General features: G+C 39.9%; 1 long non-coding RNA gene across 1 annotated transcript in view; it reads right to left on the bottom strand.

The window, feature by feature from the left end:
* Positions 1–17,965, bottom strand: part of LOC129204960 (uncharacterized) — a 244,415-nt gene that overhangs the window by 198,505 nt on the left and 27,945 nt on the right. The window lies entirely within an intron of this gene.

Raw genomic sequence — 17,965 nt, 5'->3', positions numbered from 1 at the left:
ATATGTTTCTTGCCTTGTGGTATTCTGTTTTGTAAAGTGGAATGAACTATACTCTGAATCCTTTGGATATTTGGTTCGATCTGTCTGTCAGACATTAATTAGTTTCATAGCAATCTCTCACTGCTGTCTTGTGGAAAGACAGCAAGACTGAAAAATAAGCCAGGATGACAAAGGGAGAGCTTGACTTGCTTCTGACCAAAGAAATCTGTCATTAAGAAAAGGTTCAGAACTCAGATCTGAAGCTCCTTTGCCTGCCTTGTGGGAGTACAGATGACTGGATTAAAACATTAACACGTTATTATACACAAAATCGTCTTTTCAAAGAATGGTCTATTTGCTCATTTATTTCTATGTACATAAACAACTGTAGAGAGGGAGATTTTCAGAGCAGAGCACTGGAACTCAACCATGCGACTCTCACTAATGACAGTGGCTGTTAGGCAGCCAAAACGCCGAACGAGGTTTCCAAATTAACCTTAAAACAACATTATGGAGGCCTCAGTAGCAGCTCTGCAGTTAAATCCATATTAAAATTTGCTCTTGGAGCATTGCTAATGTCCCAGGATTTCCTACTCAAATTACTCTGCATCATCTCCCTATTTTACATACTGAGGTCTAATTCTCTGCTTTGTAACAGCATTTTTTAACACTTGTACAAAGCATATTTGCAGCACTAGCAGAAAAGTGCTACAACAGAGCAGAGAGTCATGTCCTAACTCTCCAGGAGACAAGGGAATCTCTTCACGTATATTTAAATATGTTAACTTTCACTCAAAAAGAAATTTTAACCTGTCCTATTAAAAAAATCTGGAGCTCAGACTCTCATCTTGCGTTGCCTAAGAGCAGTAAGGAATCACATGCCCTATGTCACACGCATGCATTTTTTGTAGATATTTTAAAGTTGGCTCTTTTGATAATTTTTTAACATAAACTAATCTCTCTTTCATCATTAGTTTTCTCCAGCTCCAGCAGAGAAGATCAACATCTCATTCAGGACAGTGCATTCCCTTTGCAGCAGTGCCCAGCCTTCTCCTCGCTACCCTCTCTGAATTTCAGCACTGAAGTGGAAAGTAGCTCCTCACGTTTGTGCCTCTGGACAAAAGGTTCACTTCAAATATGGTAAAATGTGGGATTTTTCCAAATCTATACCATCTTCCTAACACTTTCCTCCTACACCAAACCCTCCTCCACAAAGCTCTACCCTCTCTCCTGCTCACCACCACCACAAACCTTCTGTCCCCGACGGCTAGTGTCTGTCCACACATGACCCACCAAACTCTCCATATCCTTTTCTCTTGGGCACCAGCCTGTACTTGCCTCCCAATGTCATCCGTGCTTCAGTTGCTCTGGCACTGCACACTTGTGGAAAGTTCAACTTCCACCTATGCCACATGCTGCTAATGCTATTTCTTCAATCACTTGGTGATCCCTTCCTTCTATATCTTATCCCTCATAGGTTTCTGAACCTCTGAAAATAAAGCAATTTTATTTAGATTGCTAAATACAGACACTAGAGTTTTAAAATGCTGACTGATAGGTTGTGTTTTTACATAAAAAATATATATCAGGCTTACATTACAACACTAGTCTGCAGAAGTAGGCATGATGATAAATTCTTGGTTTATTTAAAAATTTAAAAAATGGGGCAGGGAAGGAAAGGGAGTAAACTAATCAAGTCTTCTCTGAGACATTTCATCCCCAGGGTGTTTCAAAGAACAAGTATCAAGACTGGGGCTTTCTCAATCTACCGCAGGAAAAAAGTGAAACGGCCTGGCAGTACACAGCCTGAAAGACATTCCTCCAAAGAGGGACTCAGCAGGGAACAGGTCTGTCACCTTATTCCTCCTCCAAACAAAAGAAACAGGAGAAAAATTAATTTGCTCAAAAACTGGGAGCAGAGACAAGATCATTGATTCCTTCCTTTTGCTTAAAACAATTCAAGAAAGGGTTGTGGAGGGATCTAAGGTTGTTTGGAGTCAGGGCTGGCAGCTACCGAAGGAAACGGGCAGGCACGTGAGCATTGGAGAGCGGTGCCATTCAGCTGTATGGACCTCACCTGCTGTTCATCGACATCCTGATGCCCAGAGGAAGACTGCCCAATAACCCATCAGCCTTATGAAACAACTGAGGAATTCACAGTTTTTTAATAGTTAACCAAATTCCAAACCAATTTTAAATTTAGTACATTACTAGTACCTACCCACTGAGAAGACAGAAATGAAAGTGACACCAAACTGAATTTTCCATCTACTATCTTATCTTAGTATCTACTGCTAAAGCCACAATAGGCAAACCAACACACTTACCAACAAAATACTCGATAAATCAGCAAATGATTTGTAAGGTAGACGCAGCTAATACAGTGTGCCAGTACAGCTTATTCCAGGTGTCTAGAGTGAAATACACTGTCCTGGCAGAGATGCAGATCTTGATGCTAAAATAGCAAACTTGAAACATCATAATGAAGATTTGGGCATTTGTGCTATCAGATCCAGGGCAGAAAGGACACTTCATGCTTAAGGGCTCCAGCCCTAACCAAACAAAACGCTGGACAAAAGTGGACAAAAGCAGCAAGATTCTTCAAGGTGAATGGTTTAGTTAGAAGACCTTCCTCGTGTCTCAAAGAGACCTGATTCTACAGTTTTGAAATGCTCATTAAAGGCTGCTTGCTATCCTACAAGTTCCTTGTATAAACATCCCTCATTCTCCAACATAATCCTGCAATGAATCCCATAAGCCTTTCATTTTAACCTTAACTGCAGAATGATGGTAAAATCATTAAAAGTGAGACTTCACTAAAATATGAAGAACACACCAGATTCCTTACTCACTTTTCATAGCATCATATTCAGGCTCCAACAATTCTAACATTAGTTCCTCTGACCTCTGACAGATTCTAATGAGACATTTTAAGGCAGCTTGCAGTAATGTAGCCACACCAACAACTTGGAGTGCCTCAGGCAATTTACACACACACACACACACACACACACACACACACACTTTAGCTTACTACAAAACAGAGATGAATCAACTGGGGAAGAGCTTCCTTGTCAGGAGAAGGAGGCTACCCCTTCCTTCAAAATATTTCAGACACTTTGCCACCCTGAACCCTAATCTAAATAAAGTTTGGGGGGCAGGGGCAATGGGTGTTTTTGAGAACTCCCTGTTTCATTCTAGCTAAATATGCCATGGGAAAAAAATCCCTCTGCTTGATTTATTTCCAGGGCCTCTTCCTCAAATGAAATTTAAATCTCATTTATTCGGGGAAAAAAAAATAAAATCAGACTACTGCAGTGCACCTGCAATTTTTTAAAGGGAATGCTTCAAGAGAGATTCCTAAATCCATACATTTCTGCTGAGCCTAGGACTCATACCAGAGCTTCTCCTGAGCCAAAACATATAAGACTACATCAGGTGACATTTCAGAGGGTCACCTTCTGATACTGCCAACCCATGAAGCACCGTTGGAATGCCAGAACTGTGGGAAAGGCAAGTTACATTAGTCTTTCCAAATCTCCAGCAGATTATTTCATGGTCTGGGTAAAGATACATTCGATTTCATCCAAACCAGTTCACACATTTTCTTAATAAGTACTTGTGTCAAAATGTTTCAGTTGTCAGAATATTCACCTCTGAGCCTCAGCATGTAAGTACAAGTCCACACATTAGTTTATCCATCAATATACTGTCTGTATTTTTGTCTATGCATTCCTGAAGTGCCCATCACCCTGATGCATAGGTGCCAGTTTGAATTCTCACCCCATGTTAGTTTGACAGCGCTGTCATCAGGGAAGACAGAGCTGTACTGTGCTTCAACTAAAATAGGAAACCACGGCTACTTCTGTCCATCTCTGGTAGCTACTCAGGTGGAAGCTGGTGGCTCCACTTCAAGAGGAGCAGCAGGTATAATCTTGTGTTCAGATCGGTGTCCCCTTCTCCAATAAACCAAGTTATAAATCCCAAGCCCGGACAAAAATCTTCCTCACCGCAGATTGGCAGATGGCTCACGTGGCGAGCTTGCTGTCAAGGTGTTAGGGAGACCATCGATGTATGAGAGAAACATATATAAACAAAACCTATTCCGTTCTTTATCTTACACAAATCCTAAGCAAGGAGCACACCTTCTTTACAGAAAGGTCTATCCTCATGTTCAGATGGCACCTAGAAGAGATATAAAATAGCAGCTCCTATAGCACCAGCACCATTTCAATGGCTGAATACAGAATTATAAAACAGGTTTCGCTTCCAGGTGCAGACAGATGTCTGATGCAAAGATATTGGCTGTCTCTTACCAAAAATGACAGGCATTTTTGGTAAGGCTTTTCTTAACAGATGGCAAAACTTGGGTCCCACTGATTGTAGCAGGATCTGATGGCATTCAGCGCACAGCAGGATCAGGCCCAAAGCACGGGTCTGAACACCAGGTTTCATCCACATTGTTAAGAAAAGGTATTGGTGTGAAAAGGATGTTCAGACACTAAGCATCAGATTCAGAAAAAAAAAAAAAAAAAAAGACCAACAAACCTTTATGGTATATTGTGATGTTTTCTTTTGTATACTGTATCAATGACTGTGTGGTATGCTCACTGAAAAACCAGCCCTTGGTAATTGTCAGGGAACTTCATTCTGAGTGCAGGCTCTACTGGAAATTAATTGCTTCAGTGCAATCTGAACCACATCATAAATGTCATGTAGAAGTTGCAGGGAGTGAGGAGGCAATGACAGCTCTATCCGCACTGTTTCATTTAAAGGTGGGTAAAACACACTGCGACAGAAGTGCTCTTCATCAATAATTTAGTCCACAGTGTAAAGCCAAGCCTTGCCAAAGATGCCAGGGGAGCAGCTACCTCCCTGGTTTTAATGACACCAGCAGGGAGGGGTTGAGGGGCCAGCTCAAATCAACATTCATTGCACATCTGGGCATGTCGGCAGATGAAGATATCTAGGACTGAGCTGACAGGACAAAGGGTTGAAAAAAGAAGTGTAACCTAGAAAACCTTTACTTTGAATTCTTTGTATAAATTCAAGGGGGATGACAGTTCCTAAGGTCATCTTACATAATAAAACTACAGTGATCTACATAGAGAATTTTAACTCTTTCCAACACATAATCAAAGAAACCACAAGTTAAGTTTATATTATTCACTTTATGAATGTAAAATGCAGAATCCTTAATTCTCAGAAAAGAACTATTTTAATGAGCAGAATGTTAACATTTATATGCCTGACTTCATCGTAATAACCCTAATTATAGTACCACGGAAACCCCACTGTACTGGCGGGTCACTGGAGTTCCTATTATAACCCTTATCTTAGGGGAGTTTAATATCTTTGCTATTTCACAGTGTATCAGCTGAAACTTGCCATGCAGGTTAGCACTGCTTTACTCCTCAAAATTATTGTTTTATAGCAGTTTAGTTTGGTTCTTAAACAGCTTCTGCTTGCCAAAAATAAGAGGGTTTACTGCTTTTATGACAGTCTCTACACAAAAGCCTATCTACTCGCTCTGAAGAGAATATGACATTCAGGTGCAACAAGACTGATACATCACCGTACCAAACTACCGTGTTCTCACCCTAGGAGGTTACAAAGCCTTGTAGTTACACCATGGCTGCAGTATCACCACGATTCTGGCAGAGCTTTTAGGCAGTAAATCTTACATTCCAGGTTATACGTTGGACACCTATGTTTTGGCTGAGTGGATGATGACTCAAGTAATCTTTATGTGGTAGGATGCAATTCCAAAGTGGCAGAAAACAAATGGGGGCAGACAGCCTCAATCTTAGTGATGCATTAGTTACAAGTTATAAAATGTCAAAGTGTTCAGTTGCCATCTAAATCTGCAAAGCGAATTCCTTTTGTCCACACAAGAGCAGCATCAAAAGCCAACCGCTTCCACCTCCAAGGCAGACAGAGAACTTTTCCATCAAATTTTGTCTCTGCAATAGTAATAATCACCACCTCTAGCAAGTTAAGACTAAATTATTTAACATCACAGTTAAATAGAGCTATAGCTGAAGTCTGTTGAATGGATATAATTGGTTTTTTCCTTGTCCAATAATACCATGTAATTAATTTGCTGTTTATTTTCTGCTCACAGACCCTTTTTGATGAAATGTTAGATGCTTTCCATGATCTTGAAAAGCCTTAAGTAATCTAGACCGCACCAGAGCTGTGCTCACAAAATAAGCTTCATCCATGATAACTTCAGTACGTGTAGACAGATCTTCACGGACTCACGTGATGATTTCCAAGAGAGCACTTCAACAAGAGTAGGTCATATTGATTATATTTGTTGTCTGTGAGTAGAAAAAACCTAATCCTTCCTACATCCATCCTCAGAAAGGAAGATGCTTGTGCTTATTCCACCCTGCTGTGGCTTTCTCTGGAGGCCTGGCTTTTCGTTAGGGCAGATGCAGTGATGCTAGATGCACTAGGAGTAGCAGCCCAAGATAAAAGTCTTCTAGACAACTGATGTATTTTTCTCTCTGCATAGCATCATAGGCTCTGGCCCACTGCAAGCTGCCAAACCAAATCCCATGTTGTCACAGCATGCCATGTACCAAGTGTCACCAAGAGGAACCCAACCTTCCACGCTCGCGTTACTTGCTCCCCAACACCAGGAGAATAGATGATGCTACATGGTCAGTGGTTCTTCTCAGTGTTACTGCTTATGCTGATGGATTAAAAGGAAAGTTGATAATTATCTGAAAAACAGATCAGGACTTTGGCTAGCTCTCTAAAAGCTTCCAAATTACATTGTTCACCGTAAATGTGAGAGTTAACTAGAAAGGTCATTCAAAAGCCTATTCCAGTGTTTTTTTTGTGCTTGGTACCTCACTTTTGGGAAGAAGCCTGAATTTTAAAGCAATAGAAAACTGAGCTGCACTTCTTTCCCTGCTGAATTGCAGAAAATCAGGAGCCCTAATTATAATAAACTCAGATAATGATAGAAGCCTACACTACTAATGCACACGCAGAGAGATTAAAATAAGGGTGCGCATGTGCACTAGAAAAGGATAAGCATAAAGCTCTATGTGGCAGACTTCTCTTCCAAAGTGCCAGGCTAAGCAGAGCAATTTAACAAACACAGGGAACAAACAATATCATTTCAAAAAAGAAAAAGAGTGATCCACACCCATAAACCCAGCTCTTAGTGTGTTTTTAAGGACCAACTCTCTTCCACCATGCCCCACCATAAACATTTGCACCTCGTGCAAAGCAAGGCTGTGTAACTGGGATGTGAGGGCAGTGAGTTGTCTAAGCAGGCGTAAGCAACTTCTCAATAGGCAAAGCAGCAGAAGTTCAGGACCTCTTAACTGCAGCAGTCAAGTGCATTAACTTCTTTAATTTTAAACGGCTATTGCCAGACTCCCAGCTGGTGCAGCCTGGCACAGCTCCATGGATTTCAGTAGAGCTACTACAACTGACACTAGCTAGGGATCTGGCCCAGTTTCTCAATTTGTCAAAAAGACGGCAATTCTTAGGGCACACTCCTGTCCTATGCAAATTGTTGTAACATCGCAGACTTTAAAAGTTACAGAATTGTGACAATTCACACCAGACACATTCTGCATCTTTACTCTCCCTCTTACGTCCACTGCAGGATTCTTCCAGAAGCAACGTCATTATGTATACCAAGTGCCGAACCCCAATGAGACACCTTCTTTTGGGGTAACAAAAAAATTAGGCTAAGTTAGAATTTCTAACTTTAGAAAAAGGTAATTTCTCCAGTGCTCTGTACACAAACCTTGCAAAAGCAGAACAATATTCTAGAGGGCAAGACATCAGAAAGGGCCGGAGAGTTGGGAATACCTACAGTTTTCACACAGGCTCTGCTCCTGCCTCCTCCATCTGTGAAATGGGTCTAGGGAACACTCACCTCCTAGGAGTGCTGCAAGCATTGAGCAGCACTCCAAATGCACCATCTTTTTATTAATGCAATTTTAAAGGATCAAAGAATAGTAAATATCTAACAAAAGAGACTATCCCAGTAAAAGTGACACTGCAAGCAGCTGAAGCACTGAAAACAGTTATTTTCTACAGCATGAAAATCAGCAATTTTATGAAGAAATTACTGTGAAATAGCAGAAATACATAATAGTGATACTTCTAAAAAAAAAAAAAAGGGAGGGGGATCAAAGTCTGAATCCTCCCCCCCAACCAAATGCCCATCATGCAGCCCAATAGGCTTAATCTGCCATAAAGCCAAATACTTCCCAGAGGAGGTGATCGTTAGTTTGAACATCAATTTCCCTTCCCCTCTTCTTGTGTATCCATTAAGTGGAATAACAAGAAATGTTCATGGCCATAAGGTGTGTTTGATGGCAAGGAGTAAAAGAAAATGTGCAATTAAAAGATGTAAATGATAAACCGCATAACTTCTCAGCTGGCTTGACCAATATGTGGGACTTCTGGGACACACATGTTTTGTTCTCCCATGTTGAGGTCAGTGAACTGCAGAGACCCAAGGATGGAAAAAGTTGAAGGGGAAGAGAGAAATTATTAATGCTCCATCTTTTTCTTGTTCACTTAGATTTGCAAAACATGTTTCTTGAATGAGTTTGAAGCCCAACATATAAAAAGCTGACTATTTATATATTTGATTCTTTAAAAGCAATTAGGAATACAAAGCAGATGGTACAGCATTGTAGATTTCCCTTTTCATATTGCTTAAACACTAGAGATCAATAAGTCTAATATAAACAGATGATTTCCATAGCAGGGTTTATAATTAGCTGGCACTGAATGTGTCCAAACTCTAAAATAATTAGCAGAAGCATGTGGCACACCATTAAAACCTTGTGGCTTGTCTGCATTTACATTTATAATTATTAAAGTTAATTATGATGCTTGTGGTGTGATTCCAAGCTCCCTTACAACTTAGATTAAATATTTTTTCAGTCCTACTTTTTCTTTTAGGCCACCAAATGCCAGCACTTTCAACAAACTTCATTTCGTCAAAAATAAAAAATGGTGGTTATTTTTGTAGAAATGACCTGACTATTTTCCTAACTAACAGTTTTATTTTTCTAAAGGAATGTGACACACGAATTAAATAACTCATCATTTTGGGGGAAAAAAAAATAACCCCAGTTAGACATAATAATTTTAGAGTTGTCTAAGAAAACCATTATACTTAAGCCTGACGTACTGTTTTAAATGAAATTCAAACAAAGATAAACCATTTAGTTAAGCAGAACATCTTAATGACATTCGAGACCTTACACCAAAGTAAACCTTACTTTTATATGCCCTGATCCTGGACAAATGACAGTGAAAAAGGCAGCACAACTGGGTATAAACATCATATATTGGGCAAGGACTTTTGAAGGTCTGATTTGGGTTTACATGTCTCTTCCCAGAACCTGAGCTATGGAAAGCTGCAGTCAATCTTTCTGGTCATTTATGAAAATTATTTTCATAAACATTCATCATTAAGACATTCTGTGACACATCCAGAACCCCAAAGAAGTTGCACTGTTTGCATAATGTCTTCTTTCAATTATTCATTTATCTGAAATTTTCTTTTCTTTAGTGTAAACAAAGCTAAATTCAACACTGCCCTCCAGATGTTGTTGAGTCAAATAGGATGGATACCCTACAGAACAGCGACCCTCTGGAAAACGATGCTTCTGGAGTGCAGACCCTGTGATTCAGGAACACCATCTCTTCACCCAGACACAAGAAGCTCTCTACTGGGTAGACAAGTAAAAATAAATTTAATTTACCAGTCTGCCTTCTGATGCAAATCATCTCATACTGTAAGATTATGGGAGCATAGCTGCTGAGCACAGCTTCGAAGAGAATAGCAACTTTTCTATCATGCATCAATTTGCCCATATGAAATTCTCCATTGCAGTCTTTATTCTTCTGTTTGGCCAAACATTTGACATAGTTCAGCTGCCCAGCTGAGTGATTATATCGTAGGCTTTCCTGCTGTAACTTGTGGTATGAAATGTCCATTCTTAACATGGTTCAACTCTAGATTTGCCTGGCAAGAACTCTAAAAAATTTTCCAGCCATTTTTCCCCTGAAAACTGTTCAGTGGCATAGCTTCTCTACTCTCTTCAAGTTTAACCACCACAGAGGAAGTCATAGAGATAAGCCTTTGTGTAGCAGAAAATGCCACAAGCACCAAATACCAGCAGTGGGAATCATTCTGACACACCATTCCCAGAAAGCGCAAAACCTAATCTTTTGCATACAGGTTAGATGGTTTCAATCAGCTGCTGGAGTTTACTTGATACAGCAGGATACCTGAGAACAGGGTAAGACCCTATACCTCAATAGTATGAGTTGTGGGTTATTTTTTTCAATAAAAGGAAATAAAATATTTCACAGACATCAGAGAGTATTACAGTTAACTTTTACAGAAATAGAGCCTTCCATCTCCCGGGTGCTAAGTATTTCATACGCGCAAGTACTCCCATTTCTGAAATCACGAGGAATACCTGATTTCTACTATAGAGAAACCTCCCCCCGTTTTTTTAATGCATTTCTGTTCTTTATATAACATGTCCATCATGAACTTCTTGGCCCTCATTCTTGTTTCCTCTGGCTCAGGCCAGACCTGGAGATGTCTGGAATGTGACAAGGCAGTATTAGCCTGCCAACTATATTCTGTTAGCAAATTTATTTTCTTCTCCTAGACTGATGATAAAAATGTCATGGTGTGATGCTTTAGCAGGCCCAAGAGCTGCCCACCTACAGCTGCAGGGCTTGAAGAGAGCTCAGAGCCAAGAACGCCATAAGGAGAGCAGACAGCAACTCCACCAACTTTGCTCCTTCTGCATTGCTTATTCTCCTGCTAAATGATGCAATGTGACCCCCTCAGGGATTCCAAGTCTGATCATGTTTTTCTCACTATTTTTTCTTTCCTACTTCCTCCTTCTCCTTGACTAAAGCAGCCCAAACTGCTGAATTTTTCATGAAAGAGATAATATCATTGTACATAAGATAATGGCATTCAAATACATCCATCTGCTTGTTAGCTCTGACTACATCGATTGTGTTTCTTCTGAAAGAATATTTACCAAAGGGGGGGGGGGAGGGGAAAAAAGGTTCTCTTTTGTGGTATAAAATATGCACATCTTCATAACTGAAATACAGAATCCCTTTTACATGCTTTAGATAAGAGAATAAAATGAACTGAGAAATTAAGAATAGCACCCTTGAGGTCTTGCCAGGACAAAAGTATTTCCTCCTTCCAATATTTCATTAAAAATCTAGACAGGTTTTACACTAAAACACTGTTGGATTTTTTTTTCTTTCAGTAAACAATATCTTGTTTCAGAGATGAAATACTGCATGCCAATGATTGGGCTTTTTACTAGCCTAAAAGTTTTCAAATGTGGTCTAGAGGATTAGTCCTAAGGCATCCAGTCTATCTTACTTTACCATAAAAACTGCCCAACATAAAGTAATTCAATTTATCATTTTACTCCTTTTTGGCTATTCCAACAACACAGAGTAACACTATAAAATACGTGATATCCAATTACTGAAAATCTGATGAAAAATTACTCTCAAAAGTAGGGCAAGTGAATATATTTACTGAATTTCAGATGCTCTAGATAAAAAGGATAGCAAGATAAAAACTGCCTATCAATTTTACACACACTGAACTGCTTTCACTTCATTTCCTATAGGTTGTGTACAACAATCCCTGGTTTTGAAGTTTCATTTCAGCAAACAATATATTCTAATTGGCTTGTTTACATTTATTACAGACATGTCCTAAAATCTGAGATGTGCTTTGTGCTCTTCCTTTGACCTGTTTAGCACGGTAACTACTCTGGAGCACCTGCCATCTTAGGTTGTTATTTGAATAACTCTTGTTTAAAGAACAACTACAGAACCAAATGCTGTGTTTCTCAGACCATCTTGAGCACATTTCAATGCTTAGTGCTGAAATGGCAAACACAGCAATTAAATGTAAATGACAGCAGTTGATCTGATTATTTCCTTCCCTCCAATCTCCTTTTTATTATAAGCTTGCATATTAAGGAAGCAGGAGGGAACAACACCCCTGAACATTTGTCCCTTTGTTTGCTGGGGAGGAGGCCTGTGAGCAAGCGTGCCTCTTGCAGGGATCTCTGAAATGGGAAACGAGAAGTAATCCTGATCCACAAGGAACTTCCACGTCACAAAGCGTCCAGCCCACTCCCCTATATGCTTTGCTCTGGGATCCCAGGAGTCGCCGACTGCAGGTCTCCATTCCCTAGGAACCCATGCCTTCTCAGAGAGGTGTGGAAAGAAAAATGCATTTTCCTGGAGCCAGGCTTAATCACTTGCAGCGTTTCCAGAACGGAAGCTGAGCTTGTGCCTTCTCTTTTCGGCTGCTGTAGAGCTTGTTTAGCACCACGTGTGGGTTTCTTCTCTTTCAGCCCAATTCGCTCTCAACTGATTTCCACTCCATTAGCAGAGCTACACCTGCCTGAATCCTAGAGTGTATGTAATCCCACAGGCTGGACAGAGAGTAGCATCACCAGTAACTAGTGCTGTCTCTAACATTACTCTCTGGGATGGTTTCCTAAAGCAGAACTTCATCATCCATTGGACACGGAGAGAACAATGCCTAAATGTTCCTCAGCTATGATTTGGTTTCTTTCAAAATTGAATTTAGTACAAGCACATATGACGATACTGCGATTTAATCACAGATGTTCAACAAGGGCAAAATTATTCACAAGTTTTCAGTTGCGAATTATTTTTCGGCTCCATTGACCAACATGTCTCCCTTTACATTGCAGTACTCTATATTAATAGCTGATGCTGAGTTTCCCAAATGATGGCATCTGTGTAGCAACCAGGGAGCGATTTTTTCTGGACAAATGCCTCTCCTTTTCTCTGACTTCTGATCTGCTGCCTGTCGTAAGTTTACTATGCAACATATACTGTGGGAGCTTTATGTCCTAAATACAGAGGACATGTCCAGTCCAGTAAAATAATGCTTTTATAATGATTGCTTCAATACTGTTTGTGCAATCTCTTTGCAAAATCTTGTTATTTGTGATTCTTATCCTACAACTTGATATGCATAATAGCTTGAAGGTGCTGGTGATGGAATTTTTCCAACTCTTTGATGTGCCAGCAATGACTTGTCCATGTTTCACAGCCACAGACTAATGTGGAAATTACTACAGCAAAATAAACACTAACTCTGGTATTCTGTGGGATACTATGCAGGTGTCAATTTATGATGCAATCTCACATGCAAAACATGTATTTTTCATGCAGCATATGATTTCTTAGACATATGATAGTCTCTTAAAAATAAATTAAATCCATTACCCACACCAATACCTTGATTCTGAGGCTATATCTCGCACATGCTTTTCCAGCTATGGACTAGTGCATAACCTTGCTTTTCTTCCGACTGACGATAAATCTGCAGACTTTAGCTGCCACAGCAAATTTGTTGGTCGTGAACTAGAGGTCTTCTATAGTGTGTGCAACGAAAGCACAACCACCTGCGCAAGGAAGTTCACATATAACCTTCTCCTTCAGCATTGTGGAGGCCTTCAATCTGCTCAGGTTAAAGAGCTTGCCAGATGTTCAAAATTTAATAAATATTCCTGGCATCATGTCTCTAGTGGCTTCATCAATCATTACTACAAAGAACAGTCCAAAGAACAGTCTGTGCCAAAATATACCTTTGCTTGACTCCTTTTGCTATTACAAATGGATCCAACAGAGTGCCAGCCACAGCCTCTATCCAGCACACCATTGTGCAGATGACGGATAATTTCACAAACTTTTCTGGACATCCAGGAGTTCCGAAATATTGCCAACAGTTTTCACAGAGCTCGAAGTCTAATAGCGTCAAAAGCATTGGTAAGGTCAATGAAGACTTGTTACATGGGCATGTGTTTTCCTCCATATATTTTTTTTATTGAAAAGCTGGAGAGAAAATAGCTAATACTACATCCTAGCACCTTCTTAGATAATGTGCATCACCTTGATATCTATAACACTCTGATCATATTCAGTTAGCATTTTGTCCTTTTCCTGAAATTAGAATTGCTATAGAAACATCTTGATTTGTATACCAGAGTGCTGGAAGATAAAGGTGTATTTTAGATTCATAGCCTAAGGGCATATAATTTAGGCATGTGAAGATGATGATATGCATCTGTTCCCAGAAGAATTAAGGTTCCCAAGTTCTTACACATTCTTTTGAAAATTCCCATTTTAAATATTATTTCTCTATGTTCCTCCCTAAATTGATTTAAAGTAAAATTTTCTATGTTAGAAAAGGGCTGAATTCAACTGTAAGGAAGTTAGACAAGAACAGCCGAGTTAGTCCTTGCTGAGGTGCACGTTGGGTTTTTGCAGTGAATTTAGGATACTTGGTTTTCCAGAGTACATGCAGTGACTATTAACATGGCCTTACATTTGTATTGTAAGTATTTGACATCTTAATTCCCTATACTTATAGTATATATATATACACACACGCACGCTATATTTTTTCCTCCTCAATTTGGTAATCTCCCTCCTGTTGAGATCATTATGTGGACTGTTTTTAGCTTCTTAAGAACTCTCGCCCCTACTTTCAATGCAAGTATATAACTGAAACACAATCAACAAGAATGTTTAGCAAATATAAAAAGAGAAAGGAAATTGCCTTATACTGCGCCATTACAAAGAATATCCAATAGAAGTATCAGTTTAGTGGAAGCAGAGGTGAAAAAAGCACTTTAACCAGTTCAGAATCTGACAAGTTTCTTCATCTCTCATCTATTCTCAGCTTCAGTCAAGAATTTATTTAAATAGGAGCAAAAAAACCCCCACAAACCCTGAATTACTTATGTGCTCGACTGTTTTTGCCTAACGTTCTGCATTAACACATATCCACTGAAGTTAAAAAGCTAACATTTAAGCACGCTTTTAGCTACTGTGCAAGAACTGAAGTGCCACACCTAATCTACAAGTAACAGTTTTCCCAAAAGTGAAGAGGTATATGGAGTTTCTCATCCTGCTGCCAAAGTAAAGTCTCAACAGTCTTAAAAATCTCAAATGGGAAGTGCTGGGCCATTCTGCCCCTTTTCAAGGTCTTATACTGGGCATTAGCCACATTTCCAGGGCTGATGGAGTCCCATGAGAAAAATCAGCATGTCTAAGGCTCCACAAAAGAGTGCAGAACAAGGCTGCTTTAGATTTAAGTGGGGGTGCTGAAAAATTGCCTGTAGAACTGAACCCTTACCAACATCAAGAAAATATTTAAATCTCTTAGTTATTTAGATGGATTGGAAGTACATAAAGGCAAGCTGTGTAATAAAGAGATCAGTACTTTTTTGCAATGAAGGGAGGACAGGCACATGTGTGAAGATATTCTCTCCTAACAGTTGATGGTTTTTCCCTTCTTTTTTATGTCACAAAATTATGTTAGCTAATTTTAATTTGTTCATGCATCCATTCAGTACAAAGTAGAATTCGTATTTGGTCATTACTGATTGTAGGGACAATTAGTCTACATAGACAAAAACTTTCCAAAAGCTCTGTTATCCCAATTGGTAATGGTGTGCTCTGCACCCAGCTGCAGGATATTCTGTTGACAGGATTTGGCTTTCTTGGATGCTAGCCAGCTTGCTAACATCATCTTTGATTAAGAGACAACTTGTTGATGAAGGGTTAGATAGTGCCTGGAAGATTTTGGTGTGGGCAGCAGGGCTCTGGAGACAGAGGGAGTTTACGTACCATTGTACGTGCAGGGCCAGCAGAGGCACAGAACGTAGAACGCAGCCGGAAAGGTTTACCTTTCTCATTGCTTTAGTCGGTATGAAGAAAAAAGGGTTGTCAACCCTTTGACAACCTTTAGGTTGTATTGTACCCCATGGGATACAAGTATTTGGCAAGTCCTTGCATTCTTGCAAATGCAAGCCCCCACTTGCAGCTGTCACTCAGGCAGACCTGGGAGCCTACTCCTAGCATCTTCTGCTGTGCATGCTCTTGGAGCCACAGACTTCAGAGACAGAAGGGCCCACTGACTGGCCAGTGTAACCTTTTCTACAACTGAAGTCAGAGATTTTGCACAAAAATTCTTGTATCAAAGTGTGTAGTTTTGAGCTTAGTTAGAGCATCACTTTCAGAGAGCATTCAGTACTGATTAAAGGACTCAAAGGGGTGGAGAATGCTTCACATCCCTTGGGCAATCTATTCCAGTATTATTTTCAGTGTTAAACTAAAGATCAGTCTGGCCCACATAACACTGCAGATTTCAAAAGAGCAGGTTTTAGCCAATTGTAACTTGAGTTTCTATATCTTGCCATATTTGCCCAGCAGAATCTCAGATGGTTGCACAAGAGAGATACCAGGTTTCTGTCCACTAATCTGATCTCTGAAAGTCCACAGGTCCATGTTGACTCAGAATTAGAGACCCTCTAAACTGATACTTCTATTGGATATTCTTTGTAATGAAGCTATATAATGTAATTTCCTTTTTCTTCTCATATTTCTTAAACATCATTATTGCTGAGCATTGACTTTGTTATGTGCTTACACCAAAAGTAGGGGCAAGATTTCTTAGGAAACTAAAAATGTTTCCTCTTTTAGTGTTTAATTAAAAATTAGACATACTTTAAGGAAGTGTAAATGAGAGCTTTGGGATCCTTTGGCACACAACACGCAGGGAGCTGAATTAGCACTGTAAGTGGGACAGACCCATTGCTTAAGACACACAGACTCGTTAGAACATAGCACTGAAGAACGTAATGCACGAAGCAATCTCACCTTTACACAGCAATGGAGCAGAGCCAAAATTACAAACTTGCCTGTCTAACATTGGAAACTTATATCCATTTTTACATAAGTGTTATTTTTATATAATTATAAGAGGTGTTATAAGGTAGGTGACTGAAAACACAGCCTCTTGAAAAATCAAGCATGAATTCATTGCAATCGTTCTACCTTTACTTCTCTTGACTCTCCATAATCACCATTCAAACACAGAAGCATTTACCCTAAAACTTACTCCACAGGACAAACTATAGCCGCAAATCCCAAACTTTTTGCCTGGTGGGCAAAACTGAATATTACACTTGCCATGTGGCTGTCAAAGAAGGAGGAATTCAGGGCGGAGCAGGGAGAGAAAATAGGAAGGACATGGGGGAATATTAGCAAGACTTCCTTTAAAAGCCAAGTTCGTAAGAGCTAACCACTGCTTTAAGGAAAGCTGGTACTTTGCCTCCAAAGAGAACTTTGGTGAACTAGACTGTATAAAATTATAGAGGTTATTATGTTTGTAGCCTCCTTGCTGTGCATTCTTCCACAGAAGTGCTCACACCCGCTGTGCGTGGCCAAATAACATGAATTAAAAATGCTGCACAGTGATGAAGTTTGGTTTCAGATGAAAATACCTCAGAACTGGTTGGCTATTAACACCTCGGTATCTCCAGTGGTCCCAATCTCCACATATCTCCAGGTTGCTGATAATATAATGCAACCAGGAAAAAAAAAATGTTTTAACTCCAAGGTACACCTGAAACCTGGCTAGAATCACAAGCCTCTGAAGACTAAGAGCGATACAATCCAGGCCCAGTGTTTGGAGGAATAAATGGCCTAGGGCCATAATTTCTCCACACTAGCCCCCAAACTACAGTGCACACACCCATCTGCCTTATATATAAAGCACATGCTACAAGCCCATGTTTGCCATGACAGCCATGAAATCCCAAGCCATTTCGCAGGAGCCATTATCCTTAGGGATAATAAAATTCTGTAAGACAACAAACATAGGAGGTACCAATGCCAGGTCAGAAAAGAACTGTTTTATGGGTAGCTGTATATTAGTTTTAGGATGGGGCTACTGGCAGCTAGCGCCCTAAATTATGTCTGGGAGACACATGAAGTGAGACAAGTGGAACGGACAATAAATGCCAACTGCCGCAGGCAAGGTTTATGGGGCCAACAGTGGTTTAACATTTGGGCAAATGTCTTAGACATGCTAATTTTCTAC

This window comes from Grus americana, chromosome 3, assembly GCF_028858705.1.
Source record: "Grus americana isolate bGruAme1 chromosome 3, bGruAme1.mat, whole genome shotgun sequence".
Classification (NCBI taxonomy): domain Eukaryota; kingdom Metazoa; phylum Chordata; class Aves; order Gruiformes; family Gruidae; genus Grus; species Grus americana.
This window is presented reverse-complemented; position numbering and strand designations above follow the sequence as displayed.